Raw genomic sequence first — 27,557 nt, 5'->3', positions numbered from 1 at the left:
GATCGGTACTTACACATGTTTGAGTTTGCAGATGCCGACGCGTTAACAACCGCAGATGCCGACGCGATTGTTTCTTGCTTTTGATTTACTTGCTATAGTTAAGTTTGTGTCCTGCAAACTATCGCGAGTTTGACGTTCCTCTCAAGATGCACACGGGATCGTTGGCTTTGCTCGGTGTCGCGGTGACTATCTGCGGTTGTTCGTGTTGGATGATATACAGGCTTTCGGCTTTTCTCGGCAGAGGATGTGAAACATTGGCGGAGGTCCGTGTGCTTTCCAGAGTTGCCAGGTTTTCTCAAAACCGCCAATTGCTACTAAAAACTAGCCCAATCGCGTTCAAAAGTGGTTTCCCGGTAGAATTCACATTCTAGGGGCTAAATATGACATTATTGGGGTCACCTCAAACCCCGGACAGGAAAAGCAACCCGCAGCAAAAAAATCTCAATCAACAAATATTTAATCTATACGCTCACGTGAACCTGCACGAATGAAGTCTCTCCGGACCAGCAGACAGAATCAAGGCTGCCGGTCTCTTTCGGCATCTCGCCTCCATCACTTCATCAGTCTACAGCATTATAAGTATAATTTTTGTTCTATGCACTTGTGGCGCTTGGGCATTCATTTTATTCTCTGCAAGGTTTTATACTCACACTTTCAAGTTAAAGCACTGGGCGTTTCGTGCTTGTTTATCTAGCAGACTCTCACTGCATAATTAAGATGTTGATCATATTGCATGCAATGTGTTGAATAACTCTTTCGTAATGAGGCATTTTAAGGCTCGTAATAAAAGCTACAATCTTTAATACTGATAAAGATTGTTGTTCGCATTATTAATTTCTGTAAAAATATGATTTGTCTAGCACACTTAAGATATTTGTTGTCTTAATCCTATGCTTTAATCTTTGTTTATTCAGTCATTGTTCATTTGCGTCTATTCCTGAATGCTTCGTACTGGAATGGGATTCTATGGCTGCAGATGCAGAGAACCGTTGCTTTCACCTCATCTTTACATGGCTTACTCTTGGACTGGCGCTATTATGAACACTGGATCTATCAAGCTGATGTATATATGGACCCTTTCATTTGAGTTGTAGGTAAGATTCGGCTCAATGCTCAGCAGGCATCTTAACGTCCACGTGACACGGAAGTTGCTGCTGACTTTATTTCAGAGAAGTGACATATCTCCAGTTTAAACCGAATCTTAATTAGCGGGCATGGTTTTGTTTGCGCTCCTGGTCTCCGTCTTACTCATAGCAAACTAACTGCTGGAGGGGTGTGTTTAAGGATGTTCTGCACATGCTGTCAACTGACGTCATCAGAAAAACAATGCATTACAGAGTGGAAATAAATGTTCAGATTTCGATTAAAGATTACGAAGACAAACATTGATTAATTGTTTACATCAAGATTAGCAATGTGTGCTAGTAAGTTTAAGTCAATTTCTATTTTATGCGGACTTTAAGCTACAATCTAGGCTTGTTTATTTCGCGCATCTACTGGTGTTGGTTCATTCTGTCTCTCATACCTATCGACTTCTGTCTTACTTAGCTGTTGTGGCCTTCACATTACACGCACTGTTGTGGCACCTTGCATAACTCCTACCATGTGGTCTATCAGGTAAGTTTGTCCAATTACTGTTCATGAAATTTGGCCTATCTTGGCCTTCACATATTATAGTCTATCGAGGTATTCGCTTAACATTGAGTATTTTTTTTTTTTATGGTCTTGCTGATCTGGCTCATTTTCTATTTTTGGGAGGGAATCTGTTTCTTCTGCGGATTCTCTCAGTTAGATGGAGTTCTATCAAGCGTGCACAGGAGTCTATCCTAAGGAATGTTATGTATCTGTATATGCTCTTAAGTCACTGCTAGGACCCTAATTCTACCTCTATCATTTAACCTAAACTAATGGCCTCTCTCACTCAATGCGGTGGTTTCGAATTATCATAATCCGCATCAATTGCTATGTACATGATCATCCCCACCATATTTCTGTCAAGATTAGTCTCTAAACTATTTCACATAAAACTCAAGGTACAGTTTAATACTCTTCGCAAACTAATGGTGGTGGTCCTTTTCACATGCTCCTCATGTTAAGTCAATCACGGTCTTCACATACAATGGCCAATCGTGGTAATCTACACACAAGGCTTTCACATTACAGTCCGTCGGGCCTCACTTTACATGGCCTAACGAGGCTTCACATTACTCAGCCTAAAGCAGCTTTTGCTCATTTGACCTATCGTAACCTTCAGGTAAGTGAATTGTTTACAACTGTCTATTAATGTCCTTCACAAAATTGGCCAGTGGTGGTTTTCTCGGCCTAGCTAGGCTTTTCCATCTTCTGTGGCCCACCGGGGCCGTTCCCACTGCGTCCACTCATGGCCCATATTACTGTTCTAGCTGCCAGGGCTGTTTCTGTGGCCTATCGTGGCCTGCATCACTGTTCTGGCCCGCCGGGGCCGTTCCCACTGTTGTGTGCCTATCGCGGCCCCTATCACTGCTCTGGCCTATCGTGGCCCCTATCACTGCTCTGGCCTGTCGTGGCCCCTATCACTGCTCCGGCCTATCGTGAACCCCATCACTGCTCTGGCCTATCGTGGCCCCCATCTCTGCTCCGGCCTATCGCGGCCCCCATCTCTGCTCCGGCCTATCGCGGCCCCCATCTCTGCTCCGGCCTATCGCGGCCCCCATCTCTGTCTGGCCTATCGTGGCCCATCTCCTCTACTCTATAAGCTAAATCCTTTTAAGATATAATCTGATATAAAAACGCGCAGCTCTTTATTTTACCTAAAGGAGCACCCCTTTCCAAGGCTTGTTTTAGAACACACTTAACCACTGTTATCAAAAGCAGCAGTCTATCCCCCTCTTTCTATACCGGCCATTCATTCAGAATTGGGGCAGCTACTACAGCAGCTGAACGAGGAATCTCAACGTCAGCTATTAAGATCATAGGCAGATGGTCTTCCACAGTATTTGAATCATACATCAGACCTGATTTAAAAAAACATTCTCGAAGCTCAGCAAGCTCTCCAGTAACAAATCAGGTACATTTTCATGCAATTACTGGTGGTGGTGTTACTGGCGGTATATTTAAAAACAAAAATCTGTATGGTCTATCGAGGCCTGCATATATCTGGCCTATTGTGGCTATATCTGTGCGGTCTCGAGGCCTGTTTATGTGTGGCCTATTGTGGCTATTCCTGCATGATCTATCGAGGCTGCTTATGTCTGGCTAATGTGGCTAATGAATAAAAAATCAATAAAATTAAAAAATTTAATTAAACATAGGCATATGAGGTTTAATCTAACGTTTATCATACTGATTATGTTAACTCTCTTTATATCTTCCAGGAACCTTAGGACTCACAACCGGTGTGTATACCTTCATCTACTTATTTTGGGGGGAAGGCTGGCCCCGTCCAGTGGTTCCACAATCCACCTATTTTTGGGGGGCGGCTGCGCCCCTGCCTTCGTCTTCAGGCAGTAAATGCTGGTCCGCAACCCTCGGATTGCGAACTATGGACGGGGCCTTCCGCCAAAGAAATTTATAATAATGCTTGCTGAGTTGTCAATAAATGTATGCTTCGTACATTTTATCTCCCGAAACTTTCTGGTAGAAATGAAAGCTTTAGCCTAAGTTCTGCCAGGAAGACTCAGTTACTTCGTCACTAATTACCTTCATCATTATCCAATCACGTCTTTATACTTCAGTATAAAAGATCGGTACTTACACATGTTTGAGTTCGCAGATGCCGACACGATAACAATCTCCACCCTCCCCACCACCACCAGGATGGTCCTGTCATTACCTTCCAGGGGGGTCGGCTGCGCCACTGCCTTCGTCTTCAGGCAGGAAATGCTTGTCCGCTACCCTCAGATTACGAACTATGGACGGGGCCTTCCACCAAAGAAATTTATAATAATGCTTGCTGAGTTGTCAAATGTATGCTTCGTACATTTTATCTCCCGAGTCTTTCTGGTAGAACTGATAAAATAATTGGCATGGGTTTACCAAAACTGGAAAAATTAAGACTGAAAAAAGGTTGCCTGGTCTGATGAGTCTCAGTTTCTGTGGTTACATTAAATGTAATATAAAAATATAAAGTCAAAAAGGTATTAGAAAGATCCAATTAATTGCCGGCTCTAACTGAGTTTATTTAGTGAAGGATTCACTAGATTCAAACCAATATCTATTTGAGAATCAGACTACATAGGTGAGCTTTTTGTGTGCTGCACTTAAAGGGTTGGTTCACCCAAAAATTATGTTCAAATTAGTTCAAACCAATATCCCAGATTAATTAATTTACTTAAACAGTACACTGACTGAACTGAAGATGAACACTTAGCCGAGCCAGATAATGACTCGTTCACGGGTCAAGAACCATTTCTGTCAGATGCATCTGATTCGAGAACTGAGGAGTTGATAATACTGCGCATGTGTGATTCAGCGTGAAACAGACCGACACACAGAGCGTCTGAACCAAACTGATTGATTCTGAACTGATTCTGTGCTAATGTTATTAGCGCGGGTAAACCGAAGGCTTGAATCAAGGGCAGTCATCGCCAATGACGCCATTACATAGAGCGCAAAAGAACCGGTGAACCGTTTTCTTCAACCAGTTTAATGAATCGAACTGTCCGAAAGAACTACTGGTGATCCGAAAACCGATGCAACCAGTTCTTGACTCGTGAATGAGTCATTATCTGGCTCGGCTCGGTGTTCATCTTCAGTTCTCTCTTCACAGCAGTTCAGTCAGTGTACTGTTTAAGTAAATGAATTACTCCGTGATATTGGTTTGTTTGAACTCAGAGGGAGTGTCAGCCACATTAAAAAAAGTTAACAGCTTAAGTAATTTGTGGATTAATGCGTATTGGATACGCGAACCGTTTAAAACGATTCAGTCCGATTTGGTGAACTGGTTCAAAAAGATCTGGTTACATCGAATGATTCGTTCGCGAACCGGATATCACAAACTGCTTTGTTTTGAACTCTCTCACAACAGACACGGAAGAGAAGACAATGCTGAATAAAGTCGTAGTTTTAAGTATTTTTGGACATTTTTGGGTGAACTAACGCTTCAATGACAACAAGCTTACAGCTTACAATAGGGAATTATTTATTTTGCCATGCCACTATGGCTTCAATCAGTGCATGAAACACAAGGTGTATAAGCAAGAACTTAATACTTGTGTGGTGTTAATAAGAAATAAATAATGAAATATTATATAAATTAATTGAACTATAAATTTTTTTTTTAAATAAATAAAAGCCATGCAATTATTTTTTCAAGTTCTATTAATTACTCTATATAGAAATTATGTGGTGTTTGTTTAAATAATATGTTTATGCAAATTATACATATCATCACAAGGGACATTTCAAATGGTGGTCTGATAAGATAATAATGTTGGTGTGACAGTTGGGCTTGTGGTTCTGGAAAACTCTTTTAGAATATCTCAGCTATTTTTAATGTAATTTATGCAAGTGGGCTGAAATGCAAAGCCTCATCACAGAGAAGGAAGTTTTCAAATAAGCTTTTCTGTCACAGAGTGCCACTTTCAGTGCTTATGAAGTGTGCAGCACTCTCTCTGATTTATTTTTAGGACATTCAGTGACTATGAAAGAAGGACTCAGTTTGGGTACATTTCAAAAGATATATAATAAAAAAATGAACCTACAAACTTCTCAAAGTGACATCTCAATATTACAATGCAAGTAAAATTATGGGATAGAAAAGCCAGAGGGTTAATATAATGCTTTCTTAAAGGTCTGGTGAATCATCAGAATACTTATTTTGTATTTTATGCTACTGAAGTACGAAGTAACAGTTTGAAGGTTATTTAGACATCATGTTGAATACTTGTGTTGGACTTGCAAGACTGTCCTGTGTAGTTATTATAATGCTATTATTTTGTTATTACCATTAATGAAAACTGATCAATTTAAACTTTGACATTACTATACAAAACTAAAATAAAATGAAATTACACGGGGGGGGGAATTATCACCTAAAAATGGTAACATTTACATTTTTGACAAATTGCAGCTTTTCACTTTCACCAATTTACAGACTGGAGTTGAGTGGATCACTTGTGGATTATTGTTATGTTTGAATCAGCTGTTTGGATTCTTATTCTGACAGCCCCCATTCACTACAGAAGAAGCATTGATGAGCAAGTGATGCAATGCTAGATTTTTCTAAATCTGTTCTGCTGAAGAAACAAACTTACATTTAAATTAACGTTACATTTATTCATTTGGCAGCTGCTTTTACCCAAAGCGACTTGCAATTGAGGAATACAACAATCGATTTACCATAAGATGGAAATAAACATGAGAAGTGCCCGTTTCAGTCAACATTCAAAATAGTAAAAGCTAAGACAGGAAGGGATAAGGATAATACGAGAAGAGATGAAGTGGAAGCATAGATTTTTAATTATTTAATAATAATATTTAATTATTATTTTTTTTTTTATTATTATTATTTTTTATGACGGGGCAGTTTAGATGCTCACCAAAAAAAAAAAGATGCATTATCAGGTTTTTTTTTTGTTTGTTTGTTAGTTTTTTTTATAGATTATGAGGGATTTGGCTGTCCGAATACAGTTGGGTAGGTCATTCTAGCAACAGTGCACAGTGAAAAAGAACATCCTGGAGAGTGATTTTGTGCTTCTCTGCAATGGGACCACAAGCCATAGCTTGTTTACCAAATGCAGGCTTCTGGAGGGGATGTAGATGCTTAGGAGCAAGCAAAGGTAGTGGAGCCCATGGCCATTCAAGCACCAATGACTTGAACTTGATGTGAGCTGCAATTGGTAGCCAGTTCAGAGAAGGGGTGTGACATGGGCTCTCTTGGGCTCATTGAAAAAAAATCCACATACAGCTGGGATGGCCTTATTATTAGTATATTTTCAGCAATTTGTTTTTGGGTGAACTATTCCTTTAATGTAACAATTGCTGGCTATTACCTTTTACAGTGTAGAGAACTTTGAATTTTTTGTATGATAGTCATAAGAGACTATGGGGTGTGATGACTCGAGTTTGGATGTTTGATAAGCTGTTTTAATAATCCTAGTGATCTTTTTTTATTTTTATTTTTTTATGAAAGTAATAATAAACCAAAACAGAAAGTGTATTTTCAGCAAGAGTCTTCGTTTTAAGTTATTGGATGTGGAGGATGTTATATTAACAGATCCCAGGTCTCCTGCATTAAAGTTAATTTCCTTGCGCTCCTGAAGCACAGACATGTCATTTACACTGATGCAACTTTAATATCCTCCCTGAAAGTTAATGCTGAATCAGTATGAAAACACCTCAGCCTTGCTGGAGAGAACATTGTGGATCTGAATGAATCTTTCGTCTGCGAGTCACATCACTGAGTAATGGAGTGTGAAAAAAATTGATTGTGATGCAGGTTGGAAGTAATGAAATATTAACTGTTGAATATTGGTAAGTGATTGGGATCACTATATCCATTTGGCCCCTGGCAAGGAAATGTTGGGGAGTCCAACAGTCATGTGAATTTCACCCTGACAGTGTACTAATCTAAAATGATATCAACTACCGCAGATACCCTCCACCATGGCACCGATTTCTATGCATTTCAAATAACTTTCCATTGTCAGACATCAGTAGCCGTTTAAGAGTTTGTGTGCAAACAGGAAAGCTGTTGGCTTCTCCATCCAATCCATTAACGTTGTAAATGAAATCTATCTTTTCTATAAATTGCTTGTTTCCCTTGGTTTACTTCCACTCTCTGGACTGTAAAGCTCTCCAGAGAAATAGAAAAAAGAAGAAGAAAAAAAAAGAGATTAATTTAAATCCCATACAAAAGAAACTACACCTAATTAATTCTAAGCTATTTTTATTAACTGTATGCTGCAGTTTCATTTCTTTTTCTTGTCCCGACTTAGACGATGTGCAGTGTCTTAGTTCATAAAAGGATTTTTTTTTTCCATGTCAGATCTGTTATTCTGCTTGTATAACATCTTAAAGTGGTAGTTAACCTATAAAGTGTATCGGAAATAGAAACAGGTTCAGGTTCAGGAGAACAAGCTCCAAAACATCATGTGATTTCTGAAATCATGTGGCTTTGTCTGAAACATATAGTGAAATTTAGTGATCATTGTGATTCTAGGTCTTACAGATTTTATTATTTTTTTAAACTGGTTTTAGTACTATATTCACAAACATGTGGTACATTCTCAAAACTCTTCTCTTGTACTAATCTCACAACAAATCATCAAAAGTGCACTTTTCTCAAAGATGTGTTTAAGTACAATACACACAATCAAATAAAAAAACCTTTTCACTACACAAAATAAGTGTTTTATCTATGTAAATGCTTCATTTGCATGGATTCTTATTCAGTTTAATACATTTGTATATTATTCAATCTAACTCATCTTATTGGTTAATCAGTTAATTTGTTGTATCTGTATATGTGACCCTGGACCACAAAACTGTCAGGAACGTGAAGAGAGAGAACTCAAAAGCAGAGGATTCGTGCAACAGTTTATTAGTTACAACAGAAAATCCAAAAATAATCCAACGTGTGGTGACACACACAAACCGAAACCTGGTGTAACAATTCCAGAGCCATCTGTACAGACACCAGCGGACGCAGGCTGTGGAGACCACCTCTGGTGCAATGCCCGATGGGACATGGAAAACGAGACACAGGATCTCGGGCAAACGGCCGACTCTTCGTCTAGACGTCCTGAGCACAACAGCGGAAAAAGGTGAGGAAACAGACACACAGCACAATCACAATGACAACACGAAATCTACTGACAACAAAGGACAGACACAGCAGGGAATATAAGGGAGAATGGAAACAAGCGACAGGTGAGGGCAATCAGCTCGTGATCTGCACACACCAGCGCAGATGTATCAGCACTGATTGCCCAGGTCATGAGCTGCAGAAAATGACAGGATACAGACAACAGGGAAGCCGATGAAGCACCCTGAACCGTGACAAAAACCAGTCTTAAGTGTCAGTTTTTCAAAATTGAAATTTATACATCATCTGAAAGCTAAATAAATGAGCTTTCCATTGATGTATGGTTTGTTAGGAGGACATTGTTTGGTTGAGAACTATCTGAAAGAGATGAGTTTTCAGCTGTCACTTGAAAACTGCCCAGGATTCAGCATTCCGGATGGTGGTGGGAAAATAATTCCAACAGCCAGGAATGGTGAATGAGAATGTTCTGGAAAGTGATTTTGAGCCTCACTGTGATGGTACCATGAGGCGTCGCTCACTAGCAGATCTCAGACTTCTGGAGGAGATGTAGATTCGTACTAGTGAGTGGAAGTAGAGGGGTGAGTCTGTGGCTGTTCTGTATGCAAGCAGCAATGTCTTGAACTTGGTGCAAGCCGCAACCGGTAGCCAGTATAAGGAGATAAAGAGAGGTGTAACATGAGCTCTTTTGGGTTCGTTGAAGACCAGTCATGCCGCTGCATTCTGAATTATTTGTAGAGGTTTGATTGTGCTTGATGGAAGTCCAGCCAGAAGAGCATTGCAGTAGTCCAGCCTAGAATTGACAAGGGCCTGGACAAGAGGTTGTGCAGCATGCTCCGTTAGAAAGGGCCTGATCTTTCTGATGTTGTGCAGAGCAAACCTGCAAGATTGAGCAGTCTTTGCAATGTGATCTTTGAAGGTCAGCTGGTCATCAAAGGTTACACCAAGATTTCTGATCAAAGTTGATGGGGTAATTGTAGAAGAGCCTAGCTGGATGGAGAAATTATACTGTAGGGTTGGAGTGTCAGGGAAGACAATAAGCTCAGTCTTTGCCAGGTTGAGCTGTAGATGATATTCTTTCATCTATGCCAAGATGTCCGCCAGGCAGCCTGAGATCCGTGCACCTACCGTTGGATCATCTGGTTGAAAAGAAAGATAGAGCAGTGTGTCATCAGTATAGAAATGGTAGGAGAATCCATGTGCCTGTATGATGGGACCCAGTGATGTCATGTATATGGAGAAGAGGAGGGGTCCAAGAGCTAATCCCTGAGGAACCCCAGTGACAAGTTGATGTGCTTTGGATACCACCCCTCCCCAAGCCACCGTGAAAGACCTATCATTGAGATAGGATTCAAACCAGAGAAAGTGGAATCCCTGTGATGCCCAGTGATAAGAGGGCAGCAAGAAGGATCTGATGAATGACAGTGTTAAAAGCAGCAGATAGATCCAGCAGAACAAGAACTAATGATGCAAAAAAGCAACAAAAAAAGGAATGAAATGGCCATAATGATTTGTGCTAGAACAGAGATTACTGTCAGTGCATTAAATGTTCTCACTGAGCCTGGTCTCATGTTTATACTAATACGTAATATTTGCAAGCACAAAACAATATGCAGGAAAATAACCATTATAGTATCAATATAGCATTAAAATATTTTTTTTAGTCGCTAATCTCATTCCTACCTCTAGACCTAAACATAACTATTTCTGTACATTATATGAAAAACATGACAGACAGATAAATGTAGGGATGGCTGATGCGAAGCACAGATGTTTCGAAATACTGCTCTGAAGTGTGATTCAAAACACCCATGTCACATAACTAAGCCAATTCAAAGCATTGGAGAATTTCAAATGTTTCGAGACCCGAATCTGCTTTTTATCGACAAGGTCGGAAACAAACCACACAATTGCACATCTGTCTTAACCTAGCTCACGCAAAGTATAAAAGCAGAACTATTAATATTAAATAAAAATCTTTATAATATCTAAAAAATGCCAGTTGTGGCTTGATGTCTTTTATTAATGTTTGTTTATTTCATGACCAAAATAGCATTTTCACAAAGAGTTCATTCAGTTGTCAGAGAGATGTTACAACATATTAGGCCAGAACAAAAAAAACACAACTTTCAAATATTTATTATAATTATAAACATGCATCACCCAGTATTCAAACCTAAACTGATAGGTTCTGAAAACATGCCAGGCGTGCACACTAACCACTCCTCCAAAACACACACTGAAACATGGTATAACATACATTACAATTTGTCAGTTCGCTTAGCTGATTCATTGCCAATGTTATTTCATGGCAATACTTGACAATGACCACTAGGTGTCACTGTAGAGATGGGTGTTGAATTGTTTCGAAGCATCGACACATTTGCTTCGACTGTGCTTCGAGTGTTTCATGAAGCCTTGCTCTGCCCACCACTGAATGAATGCAATTACAATCATTTATTTATTACAAAAATGTCAAAAGTAGTACCAAAAGTAATCAAAAAGATGATGCGTTGCTGGCAGAATACAGTAGGTGTGTGGGAGGTGCAGAGCAGAATTTGTGTTGTTAATTGCTGAAAATATTATCCACTTTATTTTCCCGATCCACTCCGTGAACACAAAGATGTGCGCGCATTATTCAAACACACCTCACCAGAAACACAGCAGGTCACAATGAGCATGCGATTATGCTGCTGTAAAACCGGTCGTTTGAAGCAGCAACATTTGAATTATGTCCATGTTCTGTTTATGGTCGCTAGACTTGTTGCTCTAGATGGAGATGAAGATCGCCGAAAAAAGGCTTGGATTTGGGTCTGTTCCTCGCAGTCGTATGGATTCTGAAGATTTGGATTACAGCACATGAATAAAATGCTTTTATTTCATAATTATGTTGCGTTTTAGGTGTATTTTATAGTTCACAGCATGTTGAGAAAATGTCTTTTGTGGCCCATGGCAAACAAAGTAAACATTACATGACAAAGGTTAAACAACTGCAGAAATGTATTTTAAGGCTTAAAGTGAAGTCTGTTTAACATTAGGTAGGCCTATTCTTGGAAACGAGCTGGCAGCAGAAATCACAACAAAATGAAATGTTATCACTTCAAATTAAGTAAACGAGTAAACAATTTAATAATGCAATTGGAAACAAGGTAATTGATATGACAACTAAAAACAACTAATAATAAATCTAATGCTGCGATTTCAATATTCATAAGGATTCATTTTTAGGCATCATCAATGTGTCAGTTTTGTACATTTAAATGCTGAAAATACATATTTATACGTTTAGATGCTAAGTAAATGTACGTCTTATAAAACCACATTTTACGTAAAATACATACGAATTATAATAAGATCACGTTGGAATGAATCTTTACTCTAGCTAAATTTTTCAGATGAAGGGTGAGTTATTGTAATGTTCAGTCTTTACCATGGTTATGCTTCTTCTTCTAGGGGGAAGTTGTGGCCTAATGGTTAGAGGGTCGGACTCGCAATCGAAGGGTTGAGAGTTCGAGTCTTGGGCCGGCAGGAATTGTGGGTGGGGGGAGTGCATGTACAGTGCTCTCTCCATCCTCAATACCACGACTGAGGTGCCCTTGAGCAAGGCATCGAACCCCCAACTGCTCCCAGGGCACCGCAGCATAAATGGCTTCCCACTGCTCCGGGTGTGTGTTTGTGTGTGTGTGTGTGTGTGTTCACTGCTCTGTGTGTGTGCGTTTCGGATGGGTTAAATGCAGAGCACGAATTCTGAGTATGGAAAAAATCTACCATACTTGGAATAAATCTACCATACTTGGCTGAATGTCACGTCACTTTCACTTTTCACTACTGTATATGCAGTATCACAATGCATAATGTAATTTTAAATGCCGTATTTAATGCCATCTGTCTCCCTTCTGATACATCTCTTATCAATCTCTGATCAGTTCCTCTCTCTTGTTTCCTGCTGTATGTTCACAAATAGCAAAACACATGGTTTTTAAAAAAAGGACGTCCTCAAAGGAAGGTTTTAGGTGATTTTGTCAAGTTTTGTTTACTTCTGGGTACCAATTTGTCCCCAAAATATGGTTACAGTTAGTAGGCACACACATACACACACACATGACAGTTTTGAAAATGTACACCGTACTTATGACACTAGTACCAAACCAAAAAAAAAAAAACATATCCAAACTTGAGCAGACTGTTTACAATGACTATATATTTCAATAATAATAATTATCTTATAAAGGAAGAAATCTCTTCAGGAAGAAATCTCTTCAGTAGCACTTTTCAAAGTAGATTACAGTTTTGTATTCTGTATTTCATAGATTTTTTTACTTGGGGATTTGTTCATATATAATATTTACATAATATAATTTCACATATAAACTTTATTTATTTACTATTTTGACAATATTTTCTAATAAAAAATCTATAGATGTAGCTCTTAAATGTCCCTCATGCTTTACTACACAAGCTATAATGGGATTTAAGAAACATAGTACACAATAGTTAAATTTGTTACTGTAATGGCACTGCGATTTCCTTTCTGTAACATGGTCTCATAGTTTCTATTTACTAAAATTATTATTATTGTTAAATACCCCGTTCAAACTTTTCCTCAGTTCATTGAAAATTACTTCTTTCTTCAGGTCTTCAAAGTAAAGCCAAATCTTCTCACATCAGGTTGTCCAATGTAAAAACTAACAGTGGTGGATGCTGAGAAAACCCAATCCAGTCTGGGAATTTCTGTATCAGCATGAACTCTGCTTTTCCCTGTTCCTCAGCAAAGACGGAGGCAGCTGCAGTCGTTCTCTGCAGAGAATTCTGATTAACGCTCTGTTTGTGTTTGTGTGCCACCAGCAGCCAGTGGGGAGGGATCAGAGTCTTTAACGAATGGAGCAAATGCAAATGGAGGTCTATTCTTGAAGATGCACTGCCCACCAGAGAGTTGTGTTTTGGTTAAGGGGATGATTTGATGTTTTTACCCACGTGCATTAATGCATTTAATGAGATTATAATTCACAATGGAACAGTTACATAATAATGCATAACTGTATTTTAGTTTAGTGTTGCTTGCTTTAAACATTCTGTATTACATTCTGTCTTCTATTAAAAGATAACAGGAATAAAAGATTTTGACTTAAATACAATAATACTCAAGTGTTACGGTTTAACTTTCACAACCTAATGACAGTTTCATATTTTAAACATTTTTGTTGCAAAAAATGCCCTTAAGTGCATTAATGTACATGAGTTTGTACAACCTGATTCTGCAGTAAATCAATAGCATCTGTGCCTTTTTTAAATAGAGGTCAAGCTGTATTTACCCTGAAATATACCTTTAAAAGAAAATACATTCAGTTGTAATCTAGCACAGCAGTGAAATCAATGGAATATTTATGCATTGCATAACATGGAAGCATTGCATTAAATTACATGACATCACAGGCTGTCTGTTATAGTCAACAAGAAACAACCTTGTTCACAACCCTGTGTAGTTTCGTGATCTTATGAAACGGGATATATTATTTTGTATTATTAATTTAAATTATTGTTTTGACATTAGATAGATAGATAGATAGATAGATAGATAGACAGACAGACAGACAGACAGACAGACAGACAGACAGACAGACAGACAGATAGATAGATAGATAGATAGATAGATAGATAGATAGATAGATAGATAGATAGATAGATAGATAGATAGATAGATAGATGACATGCAATTTCAATGGATACAATACAATGGGCAATCTGAAAAAGCAGCTGGATCCACATGAATTTAAGGATTAAAATGCTCCTGCAGATTACTTCTGTGCTTGAGGAGAGAGCTGTTCTGATGTAGCAGTAGGACTGAACAGCCACTGCACTGAGTAAAGTGTAGGGCAGGCTTTCTACAATACATCAAAGCCTTTAAAAGAGACTGATTGATTAAAAGAGAGTGGGTGACACTCCTCTCCAGAGCTTTCTGAAAATGGCTTTCAGCTGAGATATGATTCACAGCACCGCAGATAAATATTTGCCTTTATAAAGGTACTGGAGGAAATGCAAATTTCACTGGCATGTCCTCTTATAACAGGTTTTATGACAAAATATTCTGGAATATTTGATTTCCTCTATTACTATTTTGCATATTATGCATCACTCGAAAGTCTCTTTCTTGACAACAATACATTTGTGATTTTACGTAATTCTATTTTTTTATTTTATTAAAAAAAATATCAAGATACTTCCTGTTAGATTTTTCTGAGTCAAAAACAGAGTATTAGTGTATGGTTTTGCAGATTTGGTGTGTGGTTCTGGTGTTTGAGTGTCACTACAGAAATTGTCGACGAGTGGGGCGGGGCCGAGGGATGTGGGAACATGAGCAAGGCCGGTGGAGTGATTGGGAAATCAGCGACACCTGCGACCCACCACCGGTCTCGAGTCCCACATAGGAGATGGAAGGATATAAAACTGGAGCGACGACAGTGAAGGACGAGAGAGGACCAGGCCTGGGCTTTTAGTTGTGTTTTGGTTTTTATTTTGTGTGCATCAGTCGTCCGTGAGGGGCTGGTGCGCTGTTTTGTGTTTATTTTGTTATTAAAGTTTTATTTGATTGTCCGGGAGAAGGAGGGATGCGCTGCTGAAGATCCCTCGCCGCTGTGGTGAATCCTCGGTGCCATCGAGCAGGCGAGGAAGTGTGCCGCCATGGACGCTCGAGGCGGTGGGCTGGAGTGAGTTGCCGGGGACGGGCGAGCTCGCTGCCGGGCGCCCACGATATGGAGGGGCGGCTGCCGTCCGTGTGGGAGCGGAGGAGTTAGCGCCGTTCGCCAGAGAGCCGGAGCCTGCTGCCGTCCGCCTGAACGGGGAGGAGCAGGGAACTGTTCACACTCGCCTGATGCCTTTTGAAAACCTTAGGCCGGTGACACACTGGCATATTGCACCTGTCAAACATAGTCTATTTTGCCGTCAATACAGTTGACGGTGTCCTTTATCAGTAGGCTTTATATTTATGCTCAACATGAAGTATAGATATTGTTGTCATGAAGACAAGATCCTGGTCTGTTGGCGGTCTCCCTCTATGTCACCTACAGTAGCAGCAGCGCGCCAGCACCGCGTCAGGCACGATTCTGGTGTGTAAAGACACAGAAAATGCGAAGCAGGTGTCACGCAACAGAAACGCCACGCTCACGCCACGCAGCCAGTGTGTCACCAGCCTTAGAATCAGCTGCAGGGCGGGATTTGCACTGAATGCGGAGACTTCCGCCACTTAATATGTTCGTTTGGAAACACGAAAATGTACCTATGTTCCGCAAACAAAATATTGCATTCGATACACACGTGCACCGTACCGAAAGCCCTGTACCGAAACGGTCCAGTACGAATACACGTACCGTTACACCCCTAGTAAACAGTAAAAAAAATAAAAAAAACTGTAATCAAATAAAATAACACTAAATGATGATGGATGATGGAATCGATGGATGGATGAGCACTAACATCACTTCATTAGACACAAAGTATCAAAGGAAGGGGCAAAGTAATTTCCTCTTAAGACAGGTGCTCTATCCACAGGTGCAGTTCATCACATAAACTGTTAATACAAAAGTTCAATGAAAGTTATAACAACACATATTTTTTAAGTTTTATAAACCTCTTTTTATATATTTGTCTAATATAACTTTTTGGTCAATATTTCTCTCTGGTCTATTTTTTTTTTACTTCAAAAGTGATTCATTTTGCAGCGAACACAGGTGTGAACTGCATTTAATATTGAATTTCTCTTTTTGTTATTCAAATGAACTACAAAAGGAATTGTGGGTTCTTGTGTAAGGCTGTACTTTCACTGGCTGTGACGCAGCTACTGACAGGAGTCCGACTCATTTGTAGATGTTGTCGTTCAATGTTTGAAGGCTTCAACAATTGCACATGAAATCTTTTTTTCTACTGCACATAAAAGAAAAGAAAAAACTATTTCCCCACTGTCTCTACAAACCCGTATTTGTAATTTATGCCTTATTCACATTTGGATAATATTTCACCCAGCTGTGAGGACATGACAGGGGAGATATGAGATCCTTTGGTTTATATTATCAGAAAAAATTTCCATAACATTGCAAGATTCCCCCTGCCCCACAGCAATAGTTATTAATTCATAAGTTAAGAAGAATTTGAAGTTTGCACATATAAAATATAGAGAAAGCAAGTGAACACGTGCATGGCAGTTTCTCACGAGGAAAGCATGTTTCTGCATTTAACATCTCACAGCATGTTCTAAAGAAATTGAGAGAAATATTGATTTATTAAACTGCAGCCATATGATTTATAGATGGTATTAATTCGCACAGATATTTGCACCTGTAATATCCTGGACTATTAATTTTATCACCAAAAGCATGAAAATAGCACAGTTGCTTTGTCGTGTTTTAATTATTGGGTGTTTTCCATTATGTTAAAACATACGTCATTTAAATGATGCTTTGTGAGAACTGATCATTTTAAAAATAACATTTACCCAAAAGAAGCTCTCTCCTTTATGGTTTTCTGCAATGTAATTAAAAAGGAGGCAAACTGAGATATTTCCTGCTTTTCAGATGTTTCTTTAGAGGGCACTTAATATCCAGCGATATTGTCGACTTGATTGCACAGATACTATTTAAACTGAACTGAGCTGGATGATGACGTCAACTGAATTCAATGATAAACTGCCTTTAACTGAAAACTGAGTGTTTACTATTGTCATTTTGCATTATTGACAAACTATTTTGCTATTTAATACTGTAAAGTGCTTTGACACAATCTGTATTGATAAAAGCACTATATAAAGCTGACTTGACTTGACTCTACAGAAAAATACCCAAATAATTTCACATGTACTGTATCCCTTGTATTTTTAGAGTTTCAGATGAGATCTTAACAATGATACCAGTCTGCAATCAAAAGTGAGAGATCTCGAAATAGGGAGGCCACTCAGAGGAAAATTATTACATTAAGAGGCTTAATGTAGTCTACAGTCATGTTTTATGTTACTTTAATATTAATAGAATCAATAGAGCTATTAAATGCATTTGAATAACATGGCTTTTTAGACGTCATGCTGCAAATTGTTATTAGTTAATTTATGTGGTATGTTTTTGGTAAAAAATGATTGGTCGCTTAAACTTACAACGGTTTGTAACCCTGTTGCATTGACTTGATGTAACGTATCATGAAAAAAAGTAATAATAATTAAAAAGCAGAAATAAGTAATAATACTTAAGTACTATGATGGCACCAGCATGCATTGCAACATGAGTAAATTATGCCAGTATTTTTATTTATTTATTTATTTATTTATAAGAATAAAAACTTAATAAGGTCCAAAAAAAAAATAAATAAAAATACTAATAGCAATAAAGAAATTAAGTGAACATCTATGAATAGAGTTAAGCCAATATTAATTCTGAACAACATCATCTGTAAATGTATGAAAGACCACACACTAGCATAAGTACGGTATATCAACAATGTGTTGTTTAAAGTGGTTGGTTCTCAGCCTTTTTGACCCTATATTTGCTAATGTTTTTCTGCTGTATTTATGACAGTGCTGCTTGTCTTATAAACAGAAACTGAGTGTTAAAACAAGAAATTAATAGATCCACATACCTCAGTTCATGATTCCAGAATTTCTGTATGTATATGTTTTATCAAATTTTAATTAAGATGTAATTGATCACTTTTTTTATTTTCATTTATATATATATATATATATATATATATATATATATATATATATATATATATGGTGCAATGAAAGCTTATATTCACGTCAAAATGTGTTGTTATATACACTATTTAACATTAATTAACCTGAGTGCAGGCAACCCATTTTTAACCTTTTCTTTTTTGTGCAGAATGAGACATCATTGAGCTCTTTTGAAACTACAAGAGTTCTTTATAAGTTTCAGTTAACTCTCCATTTATTCACAATGCTTTCCAAGGATACACATTTTTGGTAAACAAGATCTATTGTTGTTGATTGTCAGTGTTTTCATTGATTGATTGTTGAATCTTCTTGTGTTTACCCATCAAACTGTCAGTTCTGAGTAACACTGAACCCATAAAAATATCTCTATATCTTATCTCACTCTTGCTTTGTGTGTATTTGCAACATGTACACACAAACACCTACGTGTAACATTGACACGTGCTGTGGGACTAGAGGTTTTCCAGGCCTCAACCGTACAAATGGTTGAAGATTAATTGGCATTTTAAAGGTTGTTGTGGTTTAAGACATGCCCACACAACAGCTTGCTTCAAGGAATTCTCCGACATCTGTTCTTGAATCAATGAGTAATCTCCTTATTAAAAGATGCAGGTTGAGGAGATCACCGCCCATCTGTTCGAATGCGAGCATCTCTAGTGTGCACGAAGAGCCTGACTGCTTTACTTATACATATGTTCCACAGCTCACTGTATGTTGTCTCTCTCATGTGTGTGTGAAACACATGATGGTTGACACATAATTGACATGCCTGTTCAAAACACATTGGTCTGTGTCACACACCTGGACTCATTTTGTGTGTTTTTGCCCCTGTGACCCAGTTTCTGTCTTCCGTGTGTGGTTTGATTAGTTCCCAGGTGTGTCTAGTCTTTTCCGCATGTGTTCCATGTCCCTGTTAATTTAGTCATTCCATCCACCTGTGTTTTCCCTATTATCCCTTGTATAAAAGCCTTGTCCTTTCAGTTCTGTTTTGTCGGGTCTACTCGTCTACGTGTCAACTTGTCTACTTGTCACCTGTCACCTGTTACTTGCCACTTGCCTCTTGCCACCTGTTATTTTGCTACTTACCATGCCTATGTTTGAGTTAATAAATCCTTGTTTCGTTTATCCCTCGGCTTCGTGTTCCTTCCAGCAGCGTAAGCCGTGAAAGAAGACCCGACCAAAAAAGTTAAAAAAACTGCGTGTTTTCCCTCCGTTTTGTTTTCCGTTTTTTCACAGTCTTTTTCTTTCCGTAGTGTGTCATGGATCCCCTCTATCGCCCCGAATACCTCCTCCTCCTGCTGGAGCAGGAGGGACTGTCTCTCGAGGACCATACCAGACGGTTTCTCTTGATAGCTAATGCCACCAGCTACCCGGACCACGCGCTCTGCACCTTTTATCACGCCAGCCTGAACTCCAGGTGCAGAGCGTCGTCGCCCGAAGATGGTCCTCGGGAGGATTTCGCCGCATTCATAGAGTGGAATCTGGTGAGAAATGGGTCACCTCTCACGGTCGGCCCAATGGAGGATCTCGCCAGGTCCAATCTGGACCCAGAGCCCAGCCTACAATCTCCCCACGGTACGAGGCATAAGCCCACCGATGACGGAGAGCCAGAGAGCAACCCGTCAGACCAGGTGCGAGAGCCGGCGACACTGCCCACCACGAGGGAGCAAAATGTGGAGCGCCAAATGGGTCAAAATGAGGGGGTTTCCAATTCACCTATGCCAGATCCTCTGTTAAGCCCAGGAAGGGCTCCTGATCTTCCGTTAAGCCCAGGACGGGCTCCTGATCCTCCTGTAAGCCCAGGACGGGCTCCTGATCCTCTGTTAAGCCCAGGAAGGGCTCCTGATCTTCCGTTAAGCCCAGGACGGGCTCCTGATCCTCCTGTAAGCCCAGGACGGGCTCCTGTTCCCCCGTTAAGCCCAGGACGGGCTCCTGTTCCCCCGTTAAGCCCAGGACGGGCTCCTGTTCCCCCGTTAAGCCCAGGACGGGCTCCTGATCCTCTGTTAAGCCCAGGACGGACTCCTGTTCCCCCGTTAAGCCCAGGGCGGGCTCCTGTTCCCCCGTTAAGCCCAGGACGGGCTCCTGATCTTCCGTTAAGCCCAGGACGGGCTCCTGATCTTCCGTTAAGCCCAGGACGGGCTCCTGATCTTGCGTTAAGCCCAGGACGGGCTCCTGATCCTCCTTTAAGCCGAGGACGGGCTCCTGAACCCCTGTTAAGCCCAGGACGGGCTCCTGAACCCCCGTTAAGCCCAGGACGGGCTCCTGATCCTCCGTTAAGCCCAGGACGGGCTCCTGATCCGCCGTTAAGCCCAGGACGGGCTCCTGATCCTCCGTTAAGCCCAGGAAGGGCTCCAGCCCCAGAGCTTACTCCAATGCCTGCTCCTCCAAAATTCCCACCCTCCCACCCACTCCTGCCTCCTCCTCCGCTGTCGTCTGGCTGCCCCTCTGCTCGCCCTCAGCCTACCATCATTGTGGTGCGAGCTCAGCGGGACCGCCATTCTCCAGCGACGCCTTGGTCGGCGTCTCCCTCACCTCCGCCTCCAGCCTCTGAGGCCTGGACTCCGCCTCGGCCCGTTGACCCGTCGGCTCCACCATGGCTCCTAGCTCCTTCCTCTCCGCCGTGGCCCGGCAGTCCACATGCTCTGCCTGGCTCCCTCGTCCCTCCGGCTCCGCCTTGGTCTGGCGTCGTCCATCCTATGCCTCGGGACTCCACTCCTCCGGCTTCGCCTCATCCCTCCGTCCCTCCGGCTCCGTCAGGCTCCTTCATCCCCTCGGCTACACCTCAGTCCTCGGTCACTCTGGCCTCACCGCGGCCTTCCGGATCCACATCGCCGCGTCAGTCACCAGAGCCATCAGTTCCGCCTAGGACCTCCGGCTCCTCCCCGTCACCCTGGCTCTTCGGCTCTCCGTCTCCGCCTCGGGCTCCTCCTCCACTTGCTCCGTTGCCGTGGGTCGAGTCCCTGGAGTCGGTGACCATTCCTCCCCCATGGCTCCTTCCACCGTCGGCCCCACCTTGGGCCGTTATGGCTGTGGCCTGGGTCCTGCTGGGTTCCTCCTGCTTCAGATCCTTCCTGTCTCCTCCCTGGCTCCTCCCTCCGTCATCTCCTCCCTGGCTCCTTCCTCTGTGGTCCCTGTCTGCTGGCCCCCTCCTGGGAGGCTGTCCTCCACCGGAACCTCCTCCCAAGTTCCCACCCACGCCTCCCTTTGTTGTTTCTACGGTGCGAGGATGCACCTACCGGGAGGGGGGAGTACTGTCACACACCTGGACTCATTTTGTGTGTTTTTGCCCCTGTGACCCAGTTTCTGTCTTCCGTGTGTGGTTTGATTAGTTCCCAGGTGTGTCTAGTCTTTTCCGCATGTGTTCCATGTCCCTGTTAATTTAGTCATTCCATCCACCTGTGTTTTCCCTATTATCCCTTGTATAAAAGCCTTGTCCTTTCAGTTCTGTTTTGTCGGGTCTACTCGTCTACGTGTCAACTTGTCTTCTTGTCCACTTGTCACCTGTTACTTGCCACTTGCCTCTTGCCACCTGTTATTTTGCTACTTACCATGCCTATGTTTGAGTTAATAAATCCTTGTTTCGTTCATCCCTCGGCTTCGTGTTCCTTCCAGCAGCGTAAGCCGTGACAGTCTGGATTTTGATCAAGCAGGCTCATTGTATCATGATGCTGGGATGCCCTGAGGCAGAAACTGTCACCACCATCTATCAAAGCCTTGTACAAACATGACATACTGTATTTTTAACGTAACTTTATATTATATTATATTATATTATACAATGCAATGAAGATAAATGCAATGCAGATCAAATTATAAAAACCAATTAGATTGCAAAGTTTAAACGTAGCAGTGTTATTGTGGGTTGCTATACCAGGGCATTGCTATATAATTGCTATGCAGTTGCTAAAGGAATCATTTATTTGCCAGCTCTCAACTCTATGAATTTCCAATCTCTGTATGGATCAGTTCCCCCTTTGAAAAGTCAATGGTATTTTTTCTGTTATTCTGATCATTTAGAAAAGTGGTGAAGTGACATGTGGCCAAGTATGGTGACCCATACTCAGAATTTGTGCTTTGCATTTAACCCAACCAAGTGAACGCACACCCAGAGCAGTGGGCAGTCATATTACTGCAGCACCCGGGGAGAAGTTAAGGGTTTGGTGCCTTGCTCAAGGGTCGCACCTCAATCGTGGTATTGAGGGCTGGTGAGGGTGTTGGTTATTCATTCCCCCCACCAACAATTCCTGCTGGACCTGAGACTCAAACCTGCATCATTTGGGGTACAAGTCTGGCTCTCTAACCATTAGGCCAGAACTGCCCCTGCAACAGCACAGCTCTCCTCAGGAAACTGCACAATTTGTCTATCATTCATGTATGTCATACAAATGTGGATGAGTTGTACAGCAAAGTTTATTACTGAGGGGAATATTTATGAAATATGTAGGGCAACCAGATAAACACTTGGAAATCATTAAAGTTTAATTGTGTGGTGTACTTGTTCATATGGAAGTGTGAGATATTGAAACAATAATGTTTGTTGTCAAAGGCAAGTGCAGTATACCAAGACTGGAGAACAATTTTTTTATTTTTTATTATTTTATTTTTATTTTTTTATATGAGACTGATTGATTGAAATGCGTGGGGGCAGCAGTCTAAGCAGAGAACCCCAGACTTCCCTCTCCCTAGACACTTCCTCCAGCTCTTCTGGGGGGACACCGAGGCGTTCCCAGGCCAGCCGGGAGACATAGTCTCTCCAGCGTGTCCTAGGTCTTCCCCGGGGTCTCCTCCCAGTGGGACGCGCCCGGAACACCTTCCCGGGAAGGCGTCCAGGAGGCATCCGGAACAGATGCCCGAGCCACCTCAGCTGACCCCTCTCGATGTGGAGGAGCAGCTCTACTGTGAGCTCCTCCCGGGTGACTGAGCTTCTCACCTTATATCTAAGGGATCGCACAGCCACCCTGCGGAGAAAGCTCATTTCGGCCGCCTGTATCCGTGATCTTGTCCTTTCGGTGATGACCCAAAGCTCATGACCATAGGTGAGAGTAGGAACGTAGATTGACCGGTAAATCGAGAGCTTCGCCTTGCGGCTCAGCTCTTTCTTCACCACGACAGACCGGTACATCGACCGCATTACTGCAGAAGCTGCACCGATCCGTCTGTCAATCTCCCGTTCCATCCTTCCCTCACTCGTGAACAAGACCCCAAGATACTTAAACTCCTCCACTTGAGGCAGGAACTCTCCACCAACCTGAAGTGGGCAAGCCACCCTTTTCCGACTGAGGACCATGGCCTCGGATTTGGAGGTGCTGATTCTCATCCCAGCCGCTTCACACTCGGCTGCAAACCATCCCAGTGCATGCTGAAGGTCCTGGCTTGATGAGGCCAACAAGACAACATCATCCGCAAAGAGCAGAGACGAAATCGTGTTGTCACCAAACCTGACCCCCTCCGGCCCCTGGCTGCGCCTAGAAATTCTGTCCATAAAAATCATGAACAGAACCGGCGACAAAGGGCAGCCCTGCCGGAGTCCAACACACACCGGGAACAAGTCTGACTTACTGCTGGCAATACGAACCAAGCTCCTGCTCCGGTCGTACAGGGACCGGATAGCCCTTAGCAAAGGGCCCCGGACCCCATACTCCCGGAGCACCCTCCACAGGCCGCCGCGAGGGACACAGTCGAATGCCTTCTCCAAATCCACAAAGCACATGTGGACTGGTTGGGCAAACTCCCATGAACCCTCCAACACCCTGTAGAGGGTATAGAGCTGGTCCAGTGTTCCACGGCCTGGACGAAAACCACACTGTTCCTCCTGAATCCGACGTTCTACTATCGGCCGGATTCTCCTCTCCAGTACCCTGGCATAGACTTTCCCAGGGAGGCTGAGAAGTGTGATCCCCCTGTAGTTGGAACACACCCTCCGGTCCCCCTTCTTAAAAAGAGGGACCACCACCCCGGTCTGCCATCCCAGAGGCACCATCCCCGACTGCCACGCGATGCTGCAGAGGCGTGTCAGCCAAGACAGCCCCACAACATCCAGAGACTTGAGGTACTCAGGGCGGATCTCATCCACCCCCGGTGCCTTGCCACCGAGGAGTTTCTTGACTACCTCGGTAACTTCAGCTTGGGTGATGGATGAGTCCACATCTGAGCCCTCAGCCTCTGCTTCCTCAATGGAAGACGTGACAGCGGGATTGAGGAGATCCTCGAAGTATTCCTTCCACCGTCCAACGACATCCCCAGTTGAGGTCAACAGCTCCCCACCTCTACTGTAAACAGCGTTGGTAGGGCACTGCTTCCCTCTCCTGAGGCGCCGGACGGTTTGCCAGAATCTCTTCGAGGCTGACCGATAGTCCTTCTCCATGGCCTCACCGAACTCCTCCCAGGCCCGAGTTTTTGCCTCCACAACCACCCGGGCTGTAGTCCGCTTGGCCTGCCGGTACCTGTCAGGTGCCTCAGGAGTCCCACAAGCCAACCAGGCCCGATAGGACTCCTTCTTCAGCTTGACGGCATCCCTTACTTCCGGTGTCCACCACCGGGTTCAGGGATTGCCGCCTCGACAGGCACCGGAAACCTTACGGCCACAGCTCCGAGCATTTTAGAGTTTTAGTTTTTATGTGTTCTTATTTTATTATTAATAAAGAGCCCACTGCAAGTGGCTTCGAGTCTTTCCCTACCCCTAACTTAATACAAGACAAAAGGAGTAGTCCCCCCCCCCCCCCAAAAAAATAAAAAAAATAAAAATAAATAAAAATAAATAAATAAATAAATAAATATACCGGCAGGTGATCCAACATACAGATTAATTTGTTTCTTCATTAGAACAGACTTGGAGAAATTTAGCATTACATCACTTCACCAAAGGATCCTCTGCAGTGAATGGGTGCCGTCAGAGAGCTCAAACAGCTTATAAAACATCACAATGATCCACAAGACTCCAGTCCATCAACTGAAGTTAAAAAAATAAGTTAAAAATGGAAAGGAAGAAAATGTTTTTTTTTTTTAGAAAAATTGTTGATCAGGTAAATATCTAAAAACATTTTGATGAACGAAGTTTAAAGTCCAAGTAAAACTGTGCTCACAATTTATTACCATAAAATTACATTTCAGAGTGAAATTATAAATTCTTGACTGGGTGGTGAAAAAAACAGTTTGTAGATGTCATTTTAGGGGTGGAGCAAGTTGCTATTTTTCAAAAAACAAACAAACAAACAAAACTTTTTTTCTTTTTTTCTTTTTCAACTTTGGAGTACAGTAACTTTCACCAAATTGCTCACGATAATTAAATACCATCTGGTTTTGATTTCATGTTGACTTTAAGGTAACCTTGAGCACCTCCTCAAATGTGTAAAACAGATGGTCAAAAACAGAAATAAATATTAGTGGGTCATTCATGCAAATTGACGTGAAGTTAGAGTATGTAAGAAAGATTGATGGATGAGAGAGACTCCGTAGCTAGAAGAGTATTCATTGGCATAACATCAAATGCTTTTGTTTACTGAATTTTTTGGAAACAATCAGGATCACAGAGCTGCAGAAAGGACCAGTAGACCTCATAAATTAGATTATACACAATGACTATTATAGTGCACAATATATTATCTATATCAATATACACGCTATATTATCCTGTCACCACTATGATTCAACACAGAGTCACATTAACATCCTCAATGAAAGCAGTGCACAGACAAAAATCTCAAAGGACATAACTAAAGGTTGGCAAATCAACACACTCTCAGGGTTACTGATTCAGCACTTTTGTGAAAACTCTCACAATTTATATTCACCACTTAATTCTACACACGAATGCCAAAAAGTCCATTGAGTGGGATTTGTTTTGCTTTCTTCTGTAAATCTTCTATAAGTCAGAAATGGTCCATTTCATTCTGCTGGTAATATTTAGCACTGAGTGTTTTTGGGAGTAAATGTGTAAAGTCGAGTAATAGAAACACAAATGGTGTTCAATCGAAATTAATTGTTTGATTAAAAGAACAAGCAAAGCATTGAACTTTCTCTTATGTGAGATAATAAGCCTATGAGACTTATGTTCACGCTCTCAGAAAGTGGCTCTTAATTGTTGTATTTAAATAATAATGAGGGTGAAAGAAAAAAATACATTTTGTTCAGCACACTGTTCTTTGTAAAATACAGTTTAAAGTTTAACACTACATGTGTTGTTGAGTGCCTTGGATAGATTGATTTTGCTTTTTCATTCATTATTCTCAAGTCACTTTGAGGGAAAAAAATGTAAATGTAAATATAAATGAAAAATCAAATCTAATTTAATGGAAAACCTAGAATATTGGAATTTAGTGGAAACCCTAAAATAATAGAAAACTTATCCAACAAACAATATGAGACGTAAACAATTATTCAAGTGTTTTTCTGAATGTCATATTTTAAAACTAAAATATAAGACAAAACAATTTAATTACACATCCTTGAAACTACCTAGAAATCATTTTCATCCATCAAATTTTATTGACAACAATCCTATATAAAAATCAAGATTCTTAATACCTCAATCTCCTGTGGTGTATAGAAAATGTCAGATTCGGCTCACCCAGGTATTCTTAGCAAACGAAGAGTGATAGCAGTTTTGTAGTTTTGCCATTTTTCATGGCTTAGCACATCATGCCTGTCATGATATCACCATCAGTTATCTAAGATGGACAGGCTCACCATGTTTGGCCCTTAAATGTAGCAGAACAGAGTGAGAGCCAAACACTTCCTGCTCTGTGATTAGGAAATAGATTTACCCTGCAGTTTGATTAATCTGTTCCTCTGCACCTGCTGATGGTACACTAAACTCCACACACACACAAACATCATAAGCACTGGGATCGATATGGCTTTAGAAGTCACACTGAACTGGAGATGATGGAATTGTGCCCTAAGCCCTGAGAATCGCAATGCCAAAGTACAAAGGATACATGTTTCGAAGCTAGTCTTATCGTATTCCTTTTGAACTTCTGAAGTTGCTTAGCTTGATGGGTCAGATATTGTCAAATAACTTTCTCATTGTTTTCAAAGCCTGTAATATTCCAACCTGGTCTCATAAAAATACATACCTATGTGCACTTTCTGTGCAACATT

The sequence above is a fragment of the Carassius carassius genome, chromosome 35, assembly GCF_963082965.1.
Source record: "Carassius carassius chromosome 35, fCarCar2.1, whole genome shotgun sequence".
NCBI lineage: Eukaryota > Metazoa > Chordata > Actinopteri > Cypriniformes > Cyprinidae > Carassius > Carassius carassius.
This window is presented reverse-complemented; position numbering follows the sequence as displayed.